The sequence below is a fragment of the Rhinopithecus roxellana genome, chromosome 11 (assembly GCF_007565055.1).
Source record: "Rhinopithecus roxellana isolate Shanxi Qingling chromosome 11, ASM756505v1, whole genome shotgun sequence".
In the NCBI taxonomy this organism is placed as follows: Eukaryota; Metazoa; Chordata; class Mammalia; order Primates; family Cercopithecidae; genus Rhinopithecus; species Rhinopithecus roxellana.
In genome coordinates, this window is record NC_044559.1 from 51,945,182 (window position 1) to 51,961,788 (window position 16,607).

The 16,607-nt window shown below is 49.4% G+C and overlaps 1 protein-coding gene across 8 annotated transcripts in view; it reads left to right on the forward strand.

Moving 5' to 3' along the window:
* Positions 1-16,607, forward strand: part of PPP2R2D (protein phosphatase 2 regulatory subunit Bdelta) — a 53,880-nt gene that overhangs the window by 15,716 nt on the left and 21,557 nt on the right. The gene's annotated exons all lie outside the window — the stretch shown is intronic.

The following is a 16,607-nucleotide window of genomic DNA, read 5'->3' on the forward strand; positions in this document are numbered from 1 at the left end:
CCACAGGACAGGCTGTGGTGGGGGCACACATCACCACCCAGAGGCGGGCTCTGTGGAGTTCCCGTCTGTATCTCAGCAACTTAAGGTGGTTTGGGCCATGTTTCACTTGACCTGCAGAGAGAAACGTGACACCCAGGTTGGCATAGATTGGGATTTTTTTTTTTTTTTGAGGTCTAGGAATTTTTTTTAATTGTGATAAAATGTACATGGCATAATATTTATCATTTTAGCCGTTTGTAAGTGTACAGTTCAGTGGTGTTAAATGCACTTGCAGTGTTGTGTAGCTGTCACCACTACCTATTCCCAAAACAGCTTCATCATTACCAACACAACTTTGTCCTATTAAACAGTAACTCCCCTTCTCCTCTTCCCCAGCCCTTGGCGACCACCATTCTGCTTTCTGTCTCTGGGTTTGCCCAGTCTAGGGGCCTCATGCAGGTGGAATTCACATAGTGTTTGTCCGCTTGCATCTGACTGACTTCACATGATGTTTCCAAGGCGTGGCCATGTTGTGGCATATGCCAGAGTTTCATTCCTTTTTGTGGCAGAATTAGATGTGGAGTTTTTGAAGTAGTAGGTTTGTTTCTAACCTACTTTTGTTTATTTTAAAAATTATTGCTGGGCATGGTATCTCAGGCCTGTAATCCCAGCACTTTGGGAGGCTGAGGTGGGTGGATCACCTGAGCTCAGGAGTTCGAGACCAGCCTGGCCAACATGGTGAAACCCCGTTGCTACTAAAAATACAAAAATTAGCTGGGCGTAGTGGTGCATACCTGTAGTCTCCGCTAGCCAGGAGGCTGAGGCAGGAGAATTGCCTGAACCCGGGAGGCAGAGGAGGTTGCAGTGTGCCAAGATCACGCCACTGTACTCCAGCTGGGCAACATAGCGAGACCCTGTCTTTACAAAAAATAAAACAGGAACCTCAGGGTTGTGTGTGTTTCTCATAAATGCTAATAGAAGATGAATTTCAGAGACAAGTTATTGGGAGAGAAACATGAGCAGCTTTGTTTTGCTAGCATGGTGGGTAGGTTCCTTTCCTGAAGTTTGAGATATGTTTTTCCCCTTTGGATACCAGTTCTCAGAGTGATGATCTTTTCTGTATAGGCAAGGGAAATACTCGTCACTACCTTCTTGCTAGTTTGACTCTGAAATTCTTAAAGATAGTTGTATTTGTTGTTGCATGTCTAGATCTGTCAGGGGAGATGCCAGAGAGGCTTTGCTGACGTGCAGGGAGTGACCGGGGGTACCGCAGCCTCACTTTGCGGGTGCGGTTTGAGAAGGCACCATGAGTAAAGGTGCTGCCCCACAGCGCACAGGGTCCTAAGGCTTCGGCAGTTAAGTAGTTATCTGTTGCCATTAGACGAGGACTCTGGGAGTCAAAAGGCTTCCCTGAACAAGGAACGCTTGAGCTCAGATGTGAATGAGGGATGGGCCTGGACAGGGATGAGGGATGGAAGGAGCCTGCACACGGGAGAGAGGGTGGGAGGACTTGACACGGGAGAGAAGAACAGGCTGGGCGATGGGGTGTGAAAGCGAAGAGGCAGTCAGATGAGGATGCAAAACCGCATGGTCAGATTTGAGTTTAAAAAATAGAACTCGTGGCTCAAGCCTGTCATCCCAGCACTTTGGGAGGCCGAGACGGGCGGATCACGAGGTCAGGAGATCGAGACCATCCTGGCTAACACGGTGAAACCCCGTCTCTACTAAAAAATACCAAAAAAAAAACTAGCCGGGCGAGGTGGCGGCGCCTGTAGTCCCAGCTACTCGGGAGGCTGAGGCGGGAGAATGGCGGGAACCCGGGAGGCGGAGCTTGCAGTGAGCTGAGATCCGGCCACTGCACTCCAGCCCGGGAGACAGAGCGAGACTCCGTCTCAAAAAAAAAAAAAAAAAAAAAATAGAACTCAGTGGCTGCAGTGTGCGGAGGTGGGCTGGAACCCAGTTTTGCTCAGTCAGGGAGAGTGTATTTTTAATTTTCCAAAGTGACTATGCTGGTGATCGTGTCAGAGCCCCTGGCCTGTTGTTGGTTATAAAGTGCTTTTGATTTGCCTGTAAATCTGAGTCTACCATGGCTCACACAGTTCTTATTTGCAAAAAGAACTTCTAAGCATGAAATTGAGCATAAAATTGCCTAGTAGTAATTCAAGTTGCTTAATATGTTTGAGAGAAAGGTTAAATATATTCAGTCAGACAGCCTTTTGGATAAAGATGTTCTCATTTTTCAGCATGGCATGGGGGAAATAGCCTGGAATATTCTTAGTAAATCAGATTTTCCTTGAAAAGAGTGGTCCTACCTTTCATAGGCTTCAATGGCAGTGGTTTAATATGGTTCCCAAATTCTGAAGTCTTCTGAAATTTGTTAGACAAGACAAGACTTATGATAACAGAGTGATGCAAATGCTGATTTTCCAGTAAAACATAATAAAAGATTGACGGTTTCTCTCTCATGTCATTTACTCATGTATATGCTTCTGAGAAGTCAAATAGCTGTATTTACAGTAACTATTGTTAATGCTGATGTATTCTTGAAAAATAAAAAGAGTGGATGTTAAGTACTCCTCATCACAAAAATGAGTTATGTGTCAACTTTTTCTTAAAAAAAAAAAAATTGGAAAGTAGCCAAAAAGAAAACAAAGTCCCTTTAGGTTTAAGTAGGAAAATGAATTTAGTAATTTGTGGAAAACAAATTTATAGCAGATTTTTGTTTGTTGGTTGTTTTTAAAACTTTAGTCTACTTTTAGAGTGTATTTGAGAATGTTCACAAGTTGTGAGGCCCTTTTAGTGACTTGATCCATTTGTTTTTATGGGGTAGTTTTATTTAAAACAGCTTTTGAGCTGTAATTCATGGAGCGCAGAGCTCATCGTTTGTGAAGTGTGTGGGTGAATATTCAGAGTTGTATGGCCATCTGCACTATCCAATTCTAGAACCTTCCCATCACCCCCCAAAGAAACCCACTAGCAGTCCCTCCCATTCCCTCCCTGCTCCGCCCTCTGGTAACCACTGATTACTTTGTTTCTGTGGATTTGCCTGTTCTCTACATGTCCTATACATGGAGTCATGGCCCTCTGTGCCGGCCGCTTCCCACCAGCCTGATGCCATCGAGGTGTACCCTGCAGCACGCGTCGGTCCTTCCTCCTTGCCTGGACAAACAGTTTTCCATTTTTGTTTATCCATTAATCAGTTGATGGGTTCTTCCGACTTTTTGGCTCTTACAAATGCACCCGTGGACATTCTTGTACATGTTTTTGTTTAGACATGTGTTTTCTGTGCTCTTGGGTCTATAGAATGGAGCTTGGTCATATGGCAACTGTGTTTAATGTTTTTGAGGAACTACCAAACTGTTTTCCAAAGTGGCTGCAACATTTTATAAAATCCAGCCGTCAGTGTTTGAACAGTTTTTCTTCACATCTTCACCTACGCTTGTTATTGTCTAATTTTAGCCATCCTAATAGTTGTGAACTGGTATCTGGTGTTTTTGATTTGTATTTCTCTAGTGATTAATGATGTTGAGCATTTCCTGTACTTATTTGGACATTTTTATGTATTTTTTTTGAAAAATTACATTTTCAATTGGCTTCTCTTTTTATTTTATTTATTTATTTTAGAGGTAGGGTCTTGCTGTGCCACCCAGGCTAGAGTGTAGTGGTGCGGTCATAGCTCACTGTAACTCCTGGGTTCAAACGATCCTCCTGCCTCAGCCTCCCAAGTAGCTGGGACTGCAGATACACACCACCACAGCTGGCTAACTTTTTAAAAATTTTTGATAGAGATTGGGTCTTGCTCTGTTGCCCAGGCTGGTCTTGAATTCCTGGGATTACAGGTGTTAGCCACCATGGACCAGTCTTTTTATTGTTGTAAGAGTTCTTCAGGCATTCTGGATACAGGGTCCCTTATCAGATACACAGTTTACAAGCAACTTCTCCCATTCCATGAGTTGTGTGTTCAGTCTCTTCATGGTGTCCTTAGATGCACAAGAATTTTTAATTTTGATGATGTCCACTTTATTTTTTTATTTCAAAAGTTTGTGCTTTTGGTATTATATGTAAGAGACCACTGTCTAATCCAAGATTGTGAAGATTTATTCCTTTAGCTCTTACATTTAGGTCTTTGATCCATATTTATGTACAATTATATACATATAATTTATGTGCAGTGAATTGTAATGATATTTATATATAATTTTTATATGTGGTGTAAATAAGGGTTCAGCTTTTTTCTTTTGCATGTGGATATTTAGATGTCCTGGCATCATTATTAAAATAGTATTCTTTTCCCATTAATTGTCCTGGTACACTTGTTGAAAATCAGTTGACTATAAATGTCCTTCTAGACTATGACCTGTGATCCATTGGTGTATATGTCTGTCCTCATGCCAATACCATACTGTCTTGGTTACTATAGCTTTATGGTGAGTTTTGAAATCGGGAAATGTCAGTCTTCCACCTCTGCTCTTTTTAAAGATCATTTTGGCTATTCTGGATCCTTTGCACTTCCATATGATTCTAGAATTAGTTTGGCAATTTTTGTAAAAAAAAAAAAAAAAAAAAGGCAGCTGGGGTTTTGATAGGGTTAATACCTTGACTATTGTAGAACAGTTTGGAGATATTTTCTTAAGTTTTCCAATCGTGACACAGGATAACTTTCCGTATATTCAGGTCTTTGATTTTTTCCTACAGTATTTTGCAATTTTCAATGTACAAATCTTGTCATTCTTTGATTAAATTTATTCCTAAGTATTTATTCTTTTTGATGATATTGTAAACAGAGTTGTTTTCTTGCTTTTGTTTCTGAATTTTTCATTGCTAGGTGTAGAAATGCAGTTGACTTTATTGGCCTTGCATCCTGTGTCCTTGCTGAACCTGTTTATTAGCTCTGATGGGTTTTGTGTTTGTAGATTCCTTAGGATTTCCTATATGCAATATAATGCTGGCTGTGAATAGAGATATGTTATTCCTTTTTAATCTGGATGCCTTTTATTTCTTTTCTTTGCCTAATTGCCCCAGCTAGAATTTCCAGTAGAATGTTTACTGGAAGTTAACAAATCAAACGTCCTTGTTTTGTTCCTGCTCTCAAGGGAAAAGCATTCAGACTCATCATTAAGTGGGATGTTAGCTGTGGTTTTGTAGGTACTCTTTATCAAGTTGAGGAAGTTGCATTTTATTCTTAGTTGATTGAGTGTTTTTTATCATGGAAAGGTGTTGGATTTGTTAAATTCTTTATCTGCATTTATTGAGATGACCATGTGGACTTTGTCCTTTATTTTGTTAGCATGGTGTGTTACGTTGATTTGTTTTTGTTAAACCAACCTTGCATTCCTAGGGTATGGTATACTTCTCATATTTCAAAAATACTGTTTGTTCCTGTAGCAGAGAAATGAAGTTTCAGTTGTTCTTTCTGACTTCTGCATTTTAGAATAATTTGCCACAAACTTTTTTTTTTTAGTGCCTAAGTGACTAGAAAGTAATATGCAGAATTTTCTGCTTTGTCACATTTTATCCAGTCTAGTCATAATGATGCAGGATTTTTTTTTTTTTTTTTTTTTTTTTTTTTTTTTGTCAGCTAAATTCAGGTTCTTGCCTTGCAACCAGGAGAAATCAGGCATGCGGACACATTGAAGGGTGAGGAGGGCAGAATTTATTAAGCAAATGAAAGCTCTCAGAAAAGAGAGGGGTTCTCCAGGCAGGTTTTCCCCTCACAAATTGAATAACAGGCCACCACACAGTGGTTGAAGAGGCCAGGCCCCTCCCCAGCATAAGGTGAGTATTCCTGGTGGCTCCGCCCTGTTCTTCAGTGCACACAGGCCCTTAGTCTGAGCCCCTCCACGTTGATTTATTTCCCTTACTGGGCATGTGTTAAGGGACAGGATTTTTCAATGTGGGTTGTTTAGGTGACTTCTCCCACCCCATGCACAATGACTTGGGCGGGGCAGAGATTCTCCCAGGACCTTTCCCTACTTGCCTGCGTATTGCGTTTGGCTGTCTCGTGCCTCTGTCAGTAATTTGGATAAACTCAATTTTGGATGCTTTTAGATTATAGTGTCTCTAGAATCTTACTGGGTCTCGGACATAAATAGTTTTCCAATTCTTTTTTTTTTTTTTTTTTTTTGAGACGGAGTCTCGCTGTGTCACCCAGGCTGGAGTGCAGTGGCCGGATCTCAGCTCACTGCAAGCTCCGCCCCCCGGGTTTACGCCATTCTCCTGCCTCAGCCTCCCAAGTAGCTGGGACTACAGGCGCCCGCCACCTTGCCCAGCTAGTTTTTTGTATTTTTTAGTAGAGACGGGGTTTCACCGTATTAGCCAGGATGGTCTCGATCTCCTGACCTCATGATCCGCCCGTCTCGGCCACCCAAAGTGCTGGGATTACAGGCTTGAGCCACCGCGCCCGGCCCAATTTTTTAAATATATGGTAGAGGCTTATAATTCACTTCTATTAGTTTCTGTCTGGTTTTTGAACAGAATGGACTTTTTGCCTTTAGGTGAGTTTCTTTGAAAAGACACAGAAACGTGTGTATGTGTGTGCATCTGTGTCTGCTTGTAGAAAATGTCTTACTTCCAGCTGAGTGCAGTGGCTCACACCTGTAATTCAGTACTTTGGGAGGCTGAGGCAGGAGGATCACTTGAGCCCAGGAGTTTGTGACCAGCCTGGACAACATAGTGAGACCCCGGCTCTACAAAACATTAGAAAAGGTAGACTATTTCCCACTTCCCTTGTCTGTCAGTTTGTCATATCCAGAGTGCCCTGTGTTGAGCTCACTGCCTGGCAGCCTCAGTAAACTCCGCATCCTTGGAGAGCAGCTCTACTCCTCTTTCTGCATACATACTAAATTCTCAGAGAAGTTTTATGTGAAGGAGTTGTGATTTCCAAAAACCTTCTGGCTGGATGTGTGTTTTGACTGTTGTGTGTGCGCATAGCCCTGCCAGGTGCCGCAGAGCAGGAAACAAGTGGCCTCGCCCAGCACCTTGCCTCTACGCAGCGTGTAGAGGAGAGAAGTGATTGGGTGGGTAACAGCAGGAAATGAACTGGTTGCCAGAGTAGGGGTGGGTTGAAATGGGTGAAGTTGGTGAGTCAGGGAAGCAGAGCACTCCCTACAGCGAGTTCATGAAGGACTGGGAGGAGAGGGTATGGTGACCACGAGTCCAGAGAGCTGCCCAGCTTGTGTCATCCTGCTCCAGGTGGTCTCTGCTGGAAGCAGTGGCTTCTTCCATTGCAGGGGGTGTCTTTGACAGGGAGATTAAGGCTGTTCTCTTTTGGGTTCTTCTGTTTTTCATGAAATAAGCAGATTCATTAATAGGAAGTGGGTGGGGTGAGTGGCTGGGGCGCTGGACGTTTGAGGGGAGAGGAAAGGTGAGACAGTCATTTTGAGGAGGGAGGAGCCGTGGTCTGGGAGCATCAAATGGAGGAAGGAGAAACTCTCCCCAGGGAGTCGGGTGTGAGAGAACAGAGACCCCCATGGAGAGGGCCTGGGGAAAGCTGCTGTCAGGGATTGCACATTTCAGACCAAGAGGATGAAGGGAGCCTTCAGAGAGGGCGGGTGCGTGGGTCAGAGGGGTGCGCGGATCGGAGGCACAGAGCTCAGAGGCGGTGAGAGTCTGAGTGAAGATGGACAGCTGCTTGTGCCTGAAGTCCATGGGATGTTTGCTGCAGTGCGGGATACCTGCAGAAGGCACCGATCCCAGGCATGCAGTACTGACTGTCGCCCAGCAAAGACCCCCAGTAAATACCTAGCCGCACCAGGAGCACATTGCCAGGACTCCAGGCCCTCCCTCCCTCCCTCCCTCCGGGGCAGCTGCTGCCCCAGCTGGCGTCGCGCACTGGACACCCGTTCTTGAATGTGGTATAAGTGGAATTGCGCCCTAAGTCCTCCACAGTTTCAGCTTTCTGTAAGTAACCTGTGGTGTTAGGTAGTGGTCATTTGATTATTTTCATTGCTGCGTGGTGTTCCGTTGTATGAATATGCCACAGTTTATGCATCTTTTCTACTGTTGACGGACATTCAAGTTGATTCTTTTGTGAACATTCTCGTAAGTGGTTCAGTGATGCACATGTGTAATTCTGGTGGCTGTGTGTCTGGAGTGGAGTTTCTGGGTCACCAGATATGCATGTTTCGCCTTAGTGGATATTGCCTGATGGTTTTCAGAGTTGCTGTACCCGTGTGCTCCAGGAGCGGTCTGCAAGAGCTGCCGTGGATATCTTTAAAGGTCAGTCTCATTTCAGCCGGTGTATGAGAGTGTGACATTGCAGGGTGGCTTGTACTCGCCCTTCCCTGACGGCTGGGGAAGGTGGACACCAGTTCCTCTGCCCCCGGAGGGAGGGAGTGCGGGCGGGCCTGGCGTCCTGGCAATGTGCTCCTGGTGTGGCTGGGTATTTACTGGGGGTCCGATTTGCTGGTGCCTCCAGTAGGGCACTGGTTTTCCTTATAACCACCTCTTGGGCTGCTAGGCCACCTCAGTTCCTGGTGGCCAGGTGAAGACCATCGGGAAGGGGCAGTGGTCTCGTGAGGAGTACCTGGTCTGTGGTTCTGTGCCAGGAAGTGTGTTTAAATGACCACTCCAGAACTAGCCGAAGAAGGGAAGCACAACGGGCCTGCGGGAAACTTTCATGTCGTGTCTGTCATGGATCCCTTTTGTTTTGACAGTGACAGTAATTTTAGGTGATGAGTTTTAAGGACTGTATCTTTTCTGGTAATAGACTGATTGTGGTATTTGGGTATTGACAGGGTGTTTTCAGGCTGGTAATGTTATCTTTATGCTTTTCAAGAGCTTCCTCCCGCTGCTTTCTGGACATTGGGCTCTGAGGCTCAGGAGAGGAAATGGGGGAACCCCTTGAAGGCTGCAGCAACCCTCCAGCAGAGGTGGTGGGTGCCGTGGGCGGAGGCTGGCAGAAGTGAAGATCCAGAGAAGTAGAGAAGTGAAATAGTCACATTTTTATTTTGTTTTGAAAAACCTAGTGAGTTTTCAAAAACTATTAGGAAAAGTCTCAGGACGTGAGCCATGCAGCCAGCAGGCTTCCAAACGGCCATCCAGGCAGGGGAGACGGGTCAGGAGACATTGTCTCTGGGGACAAGAAGATCTGAGAGCTGATCTGGTGCATTCATATTTGACAGACCAGTTAAAGGAAGTAATTAGACATGGTGTACATAGAAAAGAAAAGTAGAATAATAATACGACAGGCGCCTCTGTCCTCAACCCCAGAACTCACCCTGGAGTTGTTTGTCTGCCTTCATGGTGTTTCTGTCCGGATGCAGTTTCTGGATCTCCTGAAGGCTGATGACCCCAGACAGTCTTGTCATTGCCCCCTGCACTGCCTTGGAAATCTTGATTTCAGGCACCCCCTTGGATTCCTGTCTCCTGTGCTTCCAGCGGAGTGACTCTGCTCCCCACACCGGCTTCCTGCATGCCATCGTCTCCCCTGGGGCTCAGACTCGGGTGTCCCTGCCCTGCCCAGGCTCCCCCTCCTGATCCTCTGAGCCTCTGCCTCCTCCCAGCCACTGGGCAGGCTGGAAATGCCATCGTGGGAACGTACCTGATGGTCTTGTATTGCCCTTAGAGTTTCATTCACTAAAGCCTAAGCCGAGTGAAGACGGGCTTTGCCCTTAGAGTTTCATTCACCAAAGCCTAACCCGAGTGAAGACGGGCCTAGAGTTTCATTCGCTAAAGCCTAACCCGAGTGAAGACTGGCTTTGTGTCGTTTTGAGGCCGCCACACAGTGCTTGGTTTAGAGCCACTCAGATGTAGGATCAGCTTAAAAAGATAAGCTGCTGGCCTCAGGTCTGAAGTGGGCGTGGATACTGCGAGGCAGGTCTGCATTTCTCAAGACTCGTCACTCTTCTCTCTTCTGAGGGGACTTCCGCCGTAGGCTCCCGACATCACCCATGTCCCCTCTCTTTCACTCCTAGCGGATGACCCTCCCTCATGCCTCATGGAAACTGCAGCCTGAGGGGCTGTGCTCTGCCCCCCACACCTGCCCTCTCCATTCTCACAGCAGCTCCCAGCTGTGCTCTGCGCCTCCCTCCCGGCCACCAGGGCCCGACTCTCCCTGGGGCATGTGGTTGTGACTTCTAGGCCATCTTTTACAGATCCCACTGACTCCACTTCCCCTTCCCCATCCACAGCTCCTAGTCTGCTTCCTCATGGCACCCAGATGGCCTTTAAACCTGGGACCTCCTCGTCACTTGCCCTTCCTCTCCTGCCACGTGAGGCTGCCCTGGTTCTGTCTCCCGTGCTGCGACTGCTCACTTTTCATTCCGTGATTTCGAACTATAAGTGCCAACCTCCTGTGTGGCAACTGATGATTCCGCTTTTCACTGATACTATCTTCAGCCCACGTGTGCCCCCACTCCCCGCAAATAAAGAGGTTGAAAGAAATCTATTGCAAGTTTTTGTTACATAGTATTTTGTTAACAGGTAAATATTGTGTATTATTGAACTATGCCTTTTCTTTTTCATACAAGTTTTCACTTTCCTAGAGCTAATGATTGCCTGATTTTCTCATATGCTTAGTTATCTGTCTTTAGTGCATTTGTTTGTTTTTTGTTTTTGTTTGTTTTGTTAGCAAACACTTCAACAGGTCTATCAAATACCAACACGTCAGATCAGCTCTCAGCTCTTCTTGTCCCCAGACCAGTCTCCTGCGCCTGGACGGCCACTCTGAGGCCAGCCAGGCTGGCCGCCTGGCTCATGTCCTGAGATTCGCCTCACCATTTTTTGGAAGTCAGATCCCTGATCTTTCTCTTGGCTTTTTCTCTCATTTTGCCAAATTGGCTCTCGCAGCAGTTTCCTGAGAACATGTTTGTTTGGTTTGGCTCTTTGCGTATTCAAAAACGTTTTTATTCCTCCTTCAGATTTGATCGAAAACTTGACTAGGTCTAGCATTTTGGGTTGAAAATTGTCTTCTCCCAGAATTTTGAGGGTGGTTGCAAACCACCCATGTTTCCTGCAACCTGTGTGATGCCATCTGACTCCCTCTCTAGGTGGCCTGTTCATTTGCTCTGGAAATGTTTAGAATCTCCTGTTTGTCCTGGTGTTGAGATGCGCATGGCCTGGGTCTGCTGCCAGCCATGCCGGGCTTCTGAGCCTGGGAATGGGGCCCTTCTGAGCCTGGGAAGGGGCCTTCTGAGCCTGGGAATGGGGCCCTTCTGAGGCTGGGAATGGCCCTTCTGAGCCTGGGAATGGCCCTTCTGAGCCTGGGAATGGGGCCTTCTGAGCCTGGGAATGGCCCTTCTGAGCCTGGGAATGGGGCCTTCTGAGCCTGGGAATGGGGCCCTTCTGAGCCTGGGAAGGGGCCCTTCTGAGCCTGGGAATGGGGCCTTCTGAGCCTGGGAATGGGGCCTTCTGAGCCTGGGAATGGGGCCCTTCTGAGCCTGGGAATGGCCCTTCTGAGCCTGGGAATGGGGCCTTCTGAGCCTGGGAATGGGGCCTTCTGAGCCTGGGAAGGGGCCTTCTGAGCCTGGGAAGGGGCCTTCTGAGCCTGGGAATGGACCCTTCTGAGCCTGGGAATGGGGCCCTTCTGAGCCTGGGAATGGACCCTTCTGAGCCTGGGAATGGGGCCTTCTGAGCCTGGGAATGGGGCCCTTCTGAGCCTGGGAATGGGGCCTTCTGAGCCTGGGAAGGGGCCTTCTGAGCCTGGGAATGGACCCTTCTGAGCCTGGGAATGGGGCCCTTCTGAGCCTGGGAATGGGGCCCTTCTGAGCCTGGGAATGGGGCCTTCTGAGCCTGGGAATGGGGCTCTTCTGAGCCTGGGAATGGGGCCTTCTGAGCCTGGGAATGGGGCCTTCTGAGCCTGGGAATGGGGCCCTTCTGAGCCTGGGAATGGGGCCTTCTGAGCCTGGGAATGGCCCTTCTGAGCCTGGGAATGGGGCCTTCTGAGCCTGGGAATGGCCCTTCTGAGCCTGGGAATGGGGCCTTCTGAGCCTGGGAATGGGGCCCTTCTGAGCCTGGGAAGGGGCCCTTCTGAGCCTGGGAATGGGGCCTTCTGAGCCTGGGAATGGGGCCTTCTGAGCCTGGGAATGGGGCCCTTCTGAGCCTGGGAATGGCCCTTCTGAGCCTGGGAATGGGGCCTTCTGAGCCTGGGAAGGGGCCTTCTGAGCCTGGGAAGGGGCCTTCTGAGCCTGGGAAGGGGCCTTCTGAGCCTGGGAATGGACCCTTCTGAGCCTGGGAATGGGGCCCTTCTGAGCCTGGGAATGGACCCTTCTGAGCCTGGGAATGGGGCCTTCTGAGCCTGGGAATGGGGCCCTTCTGAGCCTGGGAATGGGGCCTTCTGAGCCTGGGAACGGGGCCTTCTGAGCCTGGGAAGGGGCCTTCTGAGCCTGGGAATGGACCCTTCTGAGCCTGGGAATGGGCCTTCTGAGCCTGGGAATGGGGCCCTTCTGAGCCTGGGAATGGGGCCCTTCTGAGCCTGGGAATGGGGCCCTTCTGAGCCTGGGAATGGGGCCTTCTGAGCCTGGGAATGGGGCTCTTCTGAGCCTGGGAATGGGGCCTTCTGAGCCTGGGAATGGGGCCTTCTGAGCCTGGGAATGGGGCCCTTCTGAGCCTGGGAATGGGGCCTTCTGAGCCTGGGAATGGGGCTCTTCTGAGCCTGGGAATGGGGCCTTCTGAGCCTGGGAATGGGGCCCTTCTGAGCCTGGGAATGGCCCTTCTGAGCCTGGGAATGGGGCTCTTCTGAGCCTGGGAATGGGGCCTTCTGAGCCTGGGAATGGCCCTTCTGAGCCTGGGAATGGGGCCCTTCTGAGCCTGGGAATGGACCCTTCTGAGCCTGGGAATGGGGCCTTCTGAGCCTGGGAATGGGGCCCTTCTGAGCCTGGGAATGGGGCCTTCTGAGCCTGGGAATGGGGCTCTTCTGAGCCTGGGAATGGGGCCTTCTGAGCCTGGGAATGGCCCTTCTGAGCCTGGGAATGGGGCCCTTCTGAGCCTGGGAATGGCCCTTCTGAGCCTGGGAAGGGGCCCTTCTGAGCCTGGGAAGGGGCCCTTCTGAGCCTGGGAATGGGGCCTTCTGAGCCTGGGAAGGGGCCCTTCTGAGCCTGGGAATGGGGCCTTCTGAGCCTGGGAAGGGCCCTTCTGAGCCTGGGAAGGGGCCCTTCTGAGCCTGGGAATGGGGCCTTCTGAGCCTGGGAATGGGGCCTTCTGAGCCTGGGAAGGGGCCCTTCTGAGCCTGGGAATGGGGCCTTCTGAGCCTGGGAATGGGGCCTTCTGAGCCTGGGAAGGGGCCTTCTGGGCCTGGGAATGGGGCCTTCTGAGCCTGGGAATGGGGCCTTCTGAGCCTGGGAATGGGGCCTTCTGAGCCTGGGAAGGGGCCCTTCTGAGCCTGGGAAGGGGCCCTTCTGAGCCTGGGAATGGCCCTTCTGAGCCTGGGAAGGGGCCCTTCTGAGCCTGGGAATGGGGCCTTCTGAGCCTGGGAAGGGGCCTTCTGGGCCTGGGAATGGGGCCTTCTGAGCCTGGGAATGGGGCCTTCTGAGCCTGGGAATGGGGCCTTCTGGGCCTGGGAAGGGGCCCTTCTGAGCCTGGGAATGGCCCTTCTGAGCCTGGGAAGGGGCCCTTCTGAGCCTGGGAATGGCCCTTCTGAGCCTGGGAAGGGGCCCTTCTGAGCCTGGGAATGGGGCCTTCTGAGCCTGGGAAGGGGCCTTCTGGGCCTGGGAATGGGGCCTTCTGAGCCTGGGAATGGCCCTTCTGAGCCTGGGAATGGCCCTTCTGAGCCTGGGAAGGGGCCTTCTGGGCCTGGGAAGGGCCTTGGGTGCTTCTCCCTTGCCCTCTCTGTTGTGTTTCTAGAGCTCGTCCGCTGGGAGGTGGCACCGAAACGGGTCCTCTGGCTGTCTTACCCTTCATGTTGTGCATCTCCTTTCTTTCTGCTCTGCCCTTTGGAGGAGATCTGAAGGTTTTGTTATTACTGTTGCCCTTTGGATTTCACTTTTTCCTCCCATTTCCTTCTCAAGCATATTATTCCTTTCCTGGGGGCCCCGCTGGGTGTCCTGAGACACCAGCCCGGGTGTTCTCCCCACTCAACCAGCAGGGGTTTGCCGCCTCGGACGCACAGGGTCCCACATCCAGCATCCCTCCTCTCTGTCAGGCGGGGTTGATGATAGCCCTGCTTCCTGGGGCTCCTAGCAGGCCTGATTAGGTTAGTGCAGGGCTCACATGTGGTTACAAGAGCACCTGGCTCCTAGGAAGCACTCAGCCAAGCACTGGAACTGCAATGTCTGGTAGTAGTTAACAGCTCCCCAGAACATGAATTGGGCTTTCCCATCTCTTTTTGTTCAGATTCCATCCTTGCTTTTGTTTTTTGTTATCTTTTACTGAGATGGAATCTTGCTCTGTTACCCAGGCTGGAATACAGTGGTTAGAGATGGGGCTTTGCAGTGTTGGCCAGGGTGGTCTTGAACTCCTGACCTCAGGTGATCCACCCACCTCAGCCTCCCAGAGTGCTGGGATTACAGGCCTGAGCCCCTGGGTCCGGCTCCACCTGCCTTTGTTTTGGTGACTTCTTGAGGCTCTGCAGGCCGTGGCTGTTGGTTGTTTCTGAGCGGGGGGAGGCTGCTGTTGCTGTGGGCGTGAGCTTTTCAGCTGGTGGCTTCACTGTGGTTGGCCATGTCCTTGTGAAACCCCAGTGTTCAAATACTGAGGCCCTTTCCCCTGGGCTGGAGTATTTCGGAGGGCACCCTGGGGAAGTGGCTGGTAGCCAGTGTCTGAGGAACAAGAAACTGGAGTAGCTATGTGCTCCCACCTGTCAGGGTGAATGGGGGGCGACCTGGGGAAAGCAGCTGCGGAAAGACTTTCTGCATCTTTCTGCCAGCCCCTTGCTGTCCCCACGTTTGTTGAAGCTGCTCACATAGATGCTTTTTCTGCTTTCTTCTGACACCTGGGCGGGGGTGGGAGGGTAAAGGAGATGAACACACACACGTGGCCTACCGTGTTTGACGGAGGGGGAGTCTGAGAGGACTCGGGGTGGCTTGCGGATTTGATGTGACCCGGATGTTGGGTGAGGATTGCACAGCCAGCCGGCAGCAGTGCCACGGCAGGTGCATTGTGACATCGCAGTGGAGCCCATCTGGCTGAGAAGAGACCCGATGCCTCCCCGGGACTGCCAGGAGGTGCCAGGCTGTATTGTGGGCAGAAGCTACCCCTACCCCAGCAGGGAAATGGAGGCAGAATGCAGCCATGGTGAAGTTTATGGTAGTTTTAAAATACCTAACTCAACTTTGGGACACTGAGGCAAGTTGATCACTTGAGACTGAGGCGGGCCGATCACGTGAGGCCAGGAATTGGAGACAAGTCTGGTCAACATGGCAAAACCCCGTCTCTACTAAAAATAAAAAAATTAGCTGGGTGTGGTGGCGCACACAAGTAATCCTAGTGACTCAGGAGGCTGATACATGAGAATCACGTGTACCCTGGAGATGGAGGTTGCGATGAGCCAAGATCGAGCCACTGCACTGCCTGTCTCAAAAAAAAACCAAAATGTACTTGGTGTCTTTAATACCATATTTATGCTTTCAGCATCAGTCTGGTTATTAAAAACTATCTCTGTCAGGTTAATTTGATATTGATAATTTAAATGTTGGTTTTGTAATTTTGTGTATTTAGTTTGGGTTTAGAGATTAAGCGCTGCAGTATTTCTAACTTTAGGTTCACGCATGTTTGCGTAGCTTAATGAAATTTCTCAGCACCGACAGTTACAGGAGTTTCTCTTTTCAAAGACTCAGTCCATTTTAATTAAGTTTGAAAATCACTGACAGAGCTAGAATACCATTAATTATGTAATTTTATACACCCTCTGGGTATAAATGACATAGATGTAGACCTTTTTAATCCGATACATAGTATTTTAGTTTCATTTAAGCAAGTAGGTTATTTTCAGTAATTTAATAGTGACACTTCTAAGAAGCAACCTAATCCTTCTTCCAAAGTCTGAAGGTTTTTAAAAAGAAAGAAATCCCAGGCCAGGGATTCCCACGTGAAGCCGGTGAACAGTGCCAGCCGCAGGAGCTCGCTGTGTAGATGTTGGTGGAAATCCTTCACTAACACGATTAAACGCCTCTGCAGACCTTTCAGACTTGCGTTCTAGTAGAGCCACTTTTAGGGGGAGCTCTTGGAGTTACTTCAACTTTAGGGCCCATATATTAGTAAGTAGGTTGTTTACAATAGCCATTTAGTGGTTTTTTACTTCCTACTTTAAAGATACCATGAGCCCTGGGTGAGCCCTTGAGTTGGTGCCCAGCAGGGGGGTGAGCTTGTAGTGTTCTAGCTGTTCCTGAGACTCCCCCACACTGCAGGGTAAGGCGAAGAGTCCCGCTGTGACCATAGGACAAGCTCCGGCAGGGCCCTCAGGAGACCACACCAGGCCTTATCCTCGTCAGTCCACACACGACATAGCAGCACTGCAGAGAAGCCAGCTTCCTCCAGAGTCCATCATGGAACTGCTCCCTGAAAATATAAAATCTTTGTGCAAGTGACAGACCTGGGATTTTTTTTTAATGTCTGTCATAAATCCAGGCGCTCCCCTCCCAACCCTAAGGGTTAGCCTTAGGACACCTGAGGACTTCTGCACTGCTTAGTGGTGGTGTTTCTTCTGCCCCAGGGTCTTGGCCTCTGTTGAGCTGGTGTCTGGGGTCTTTGTGGTG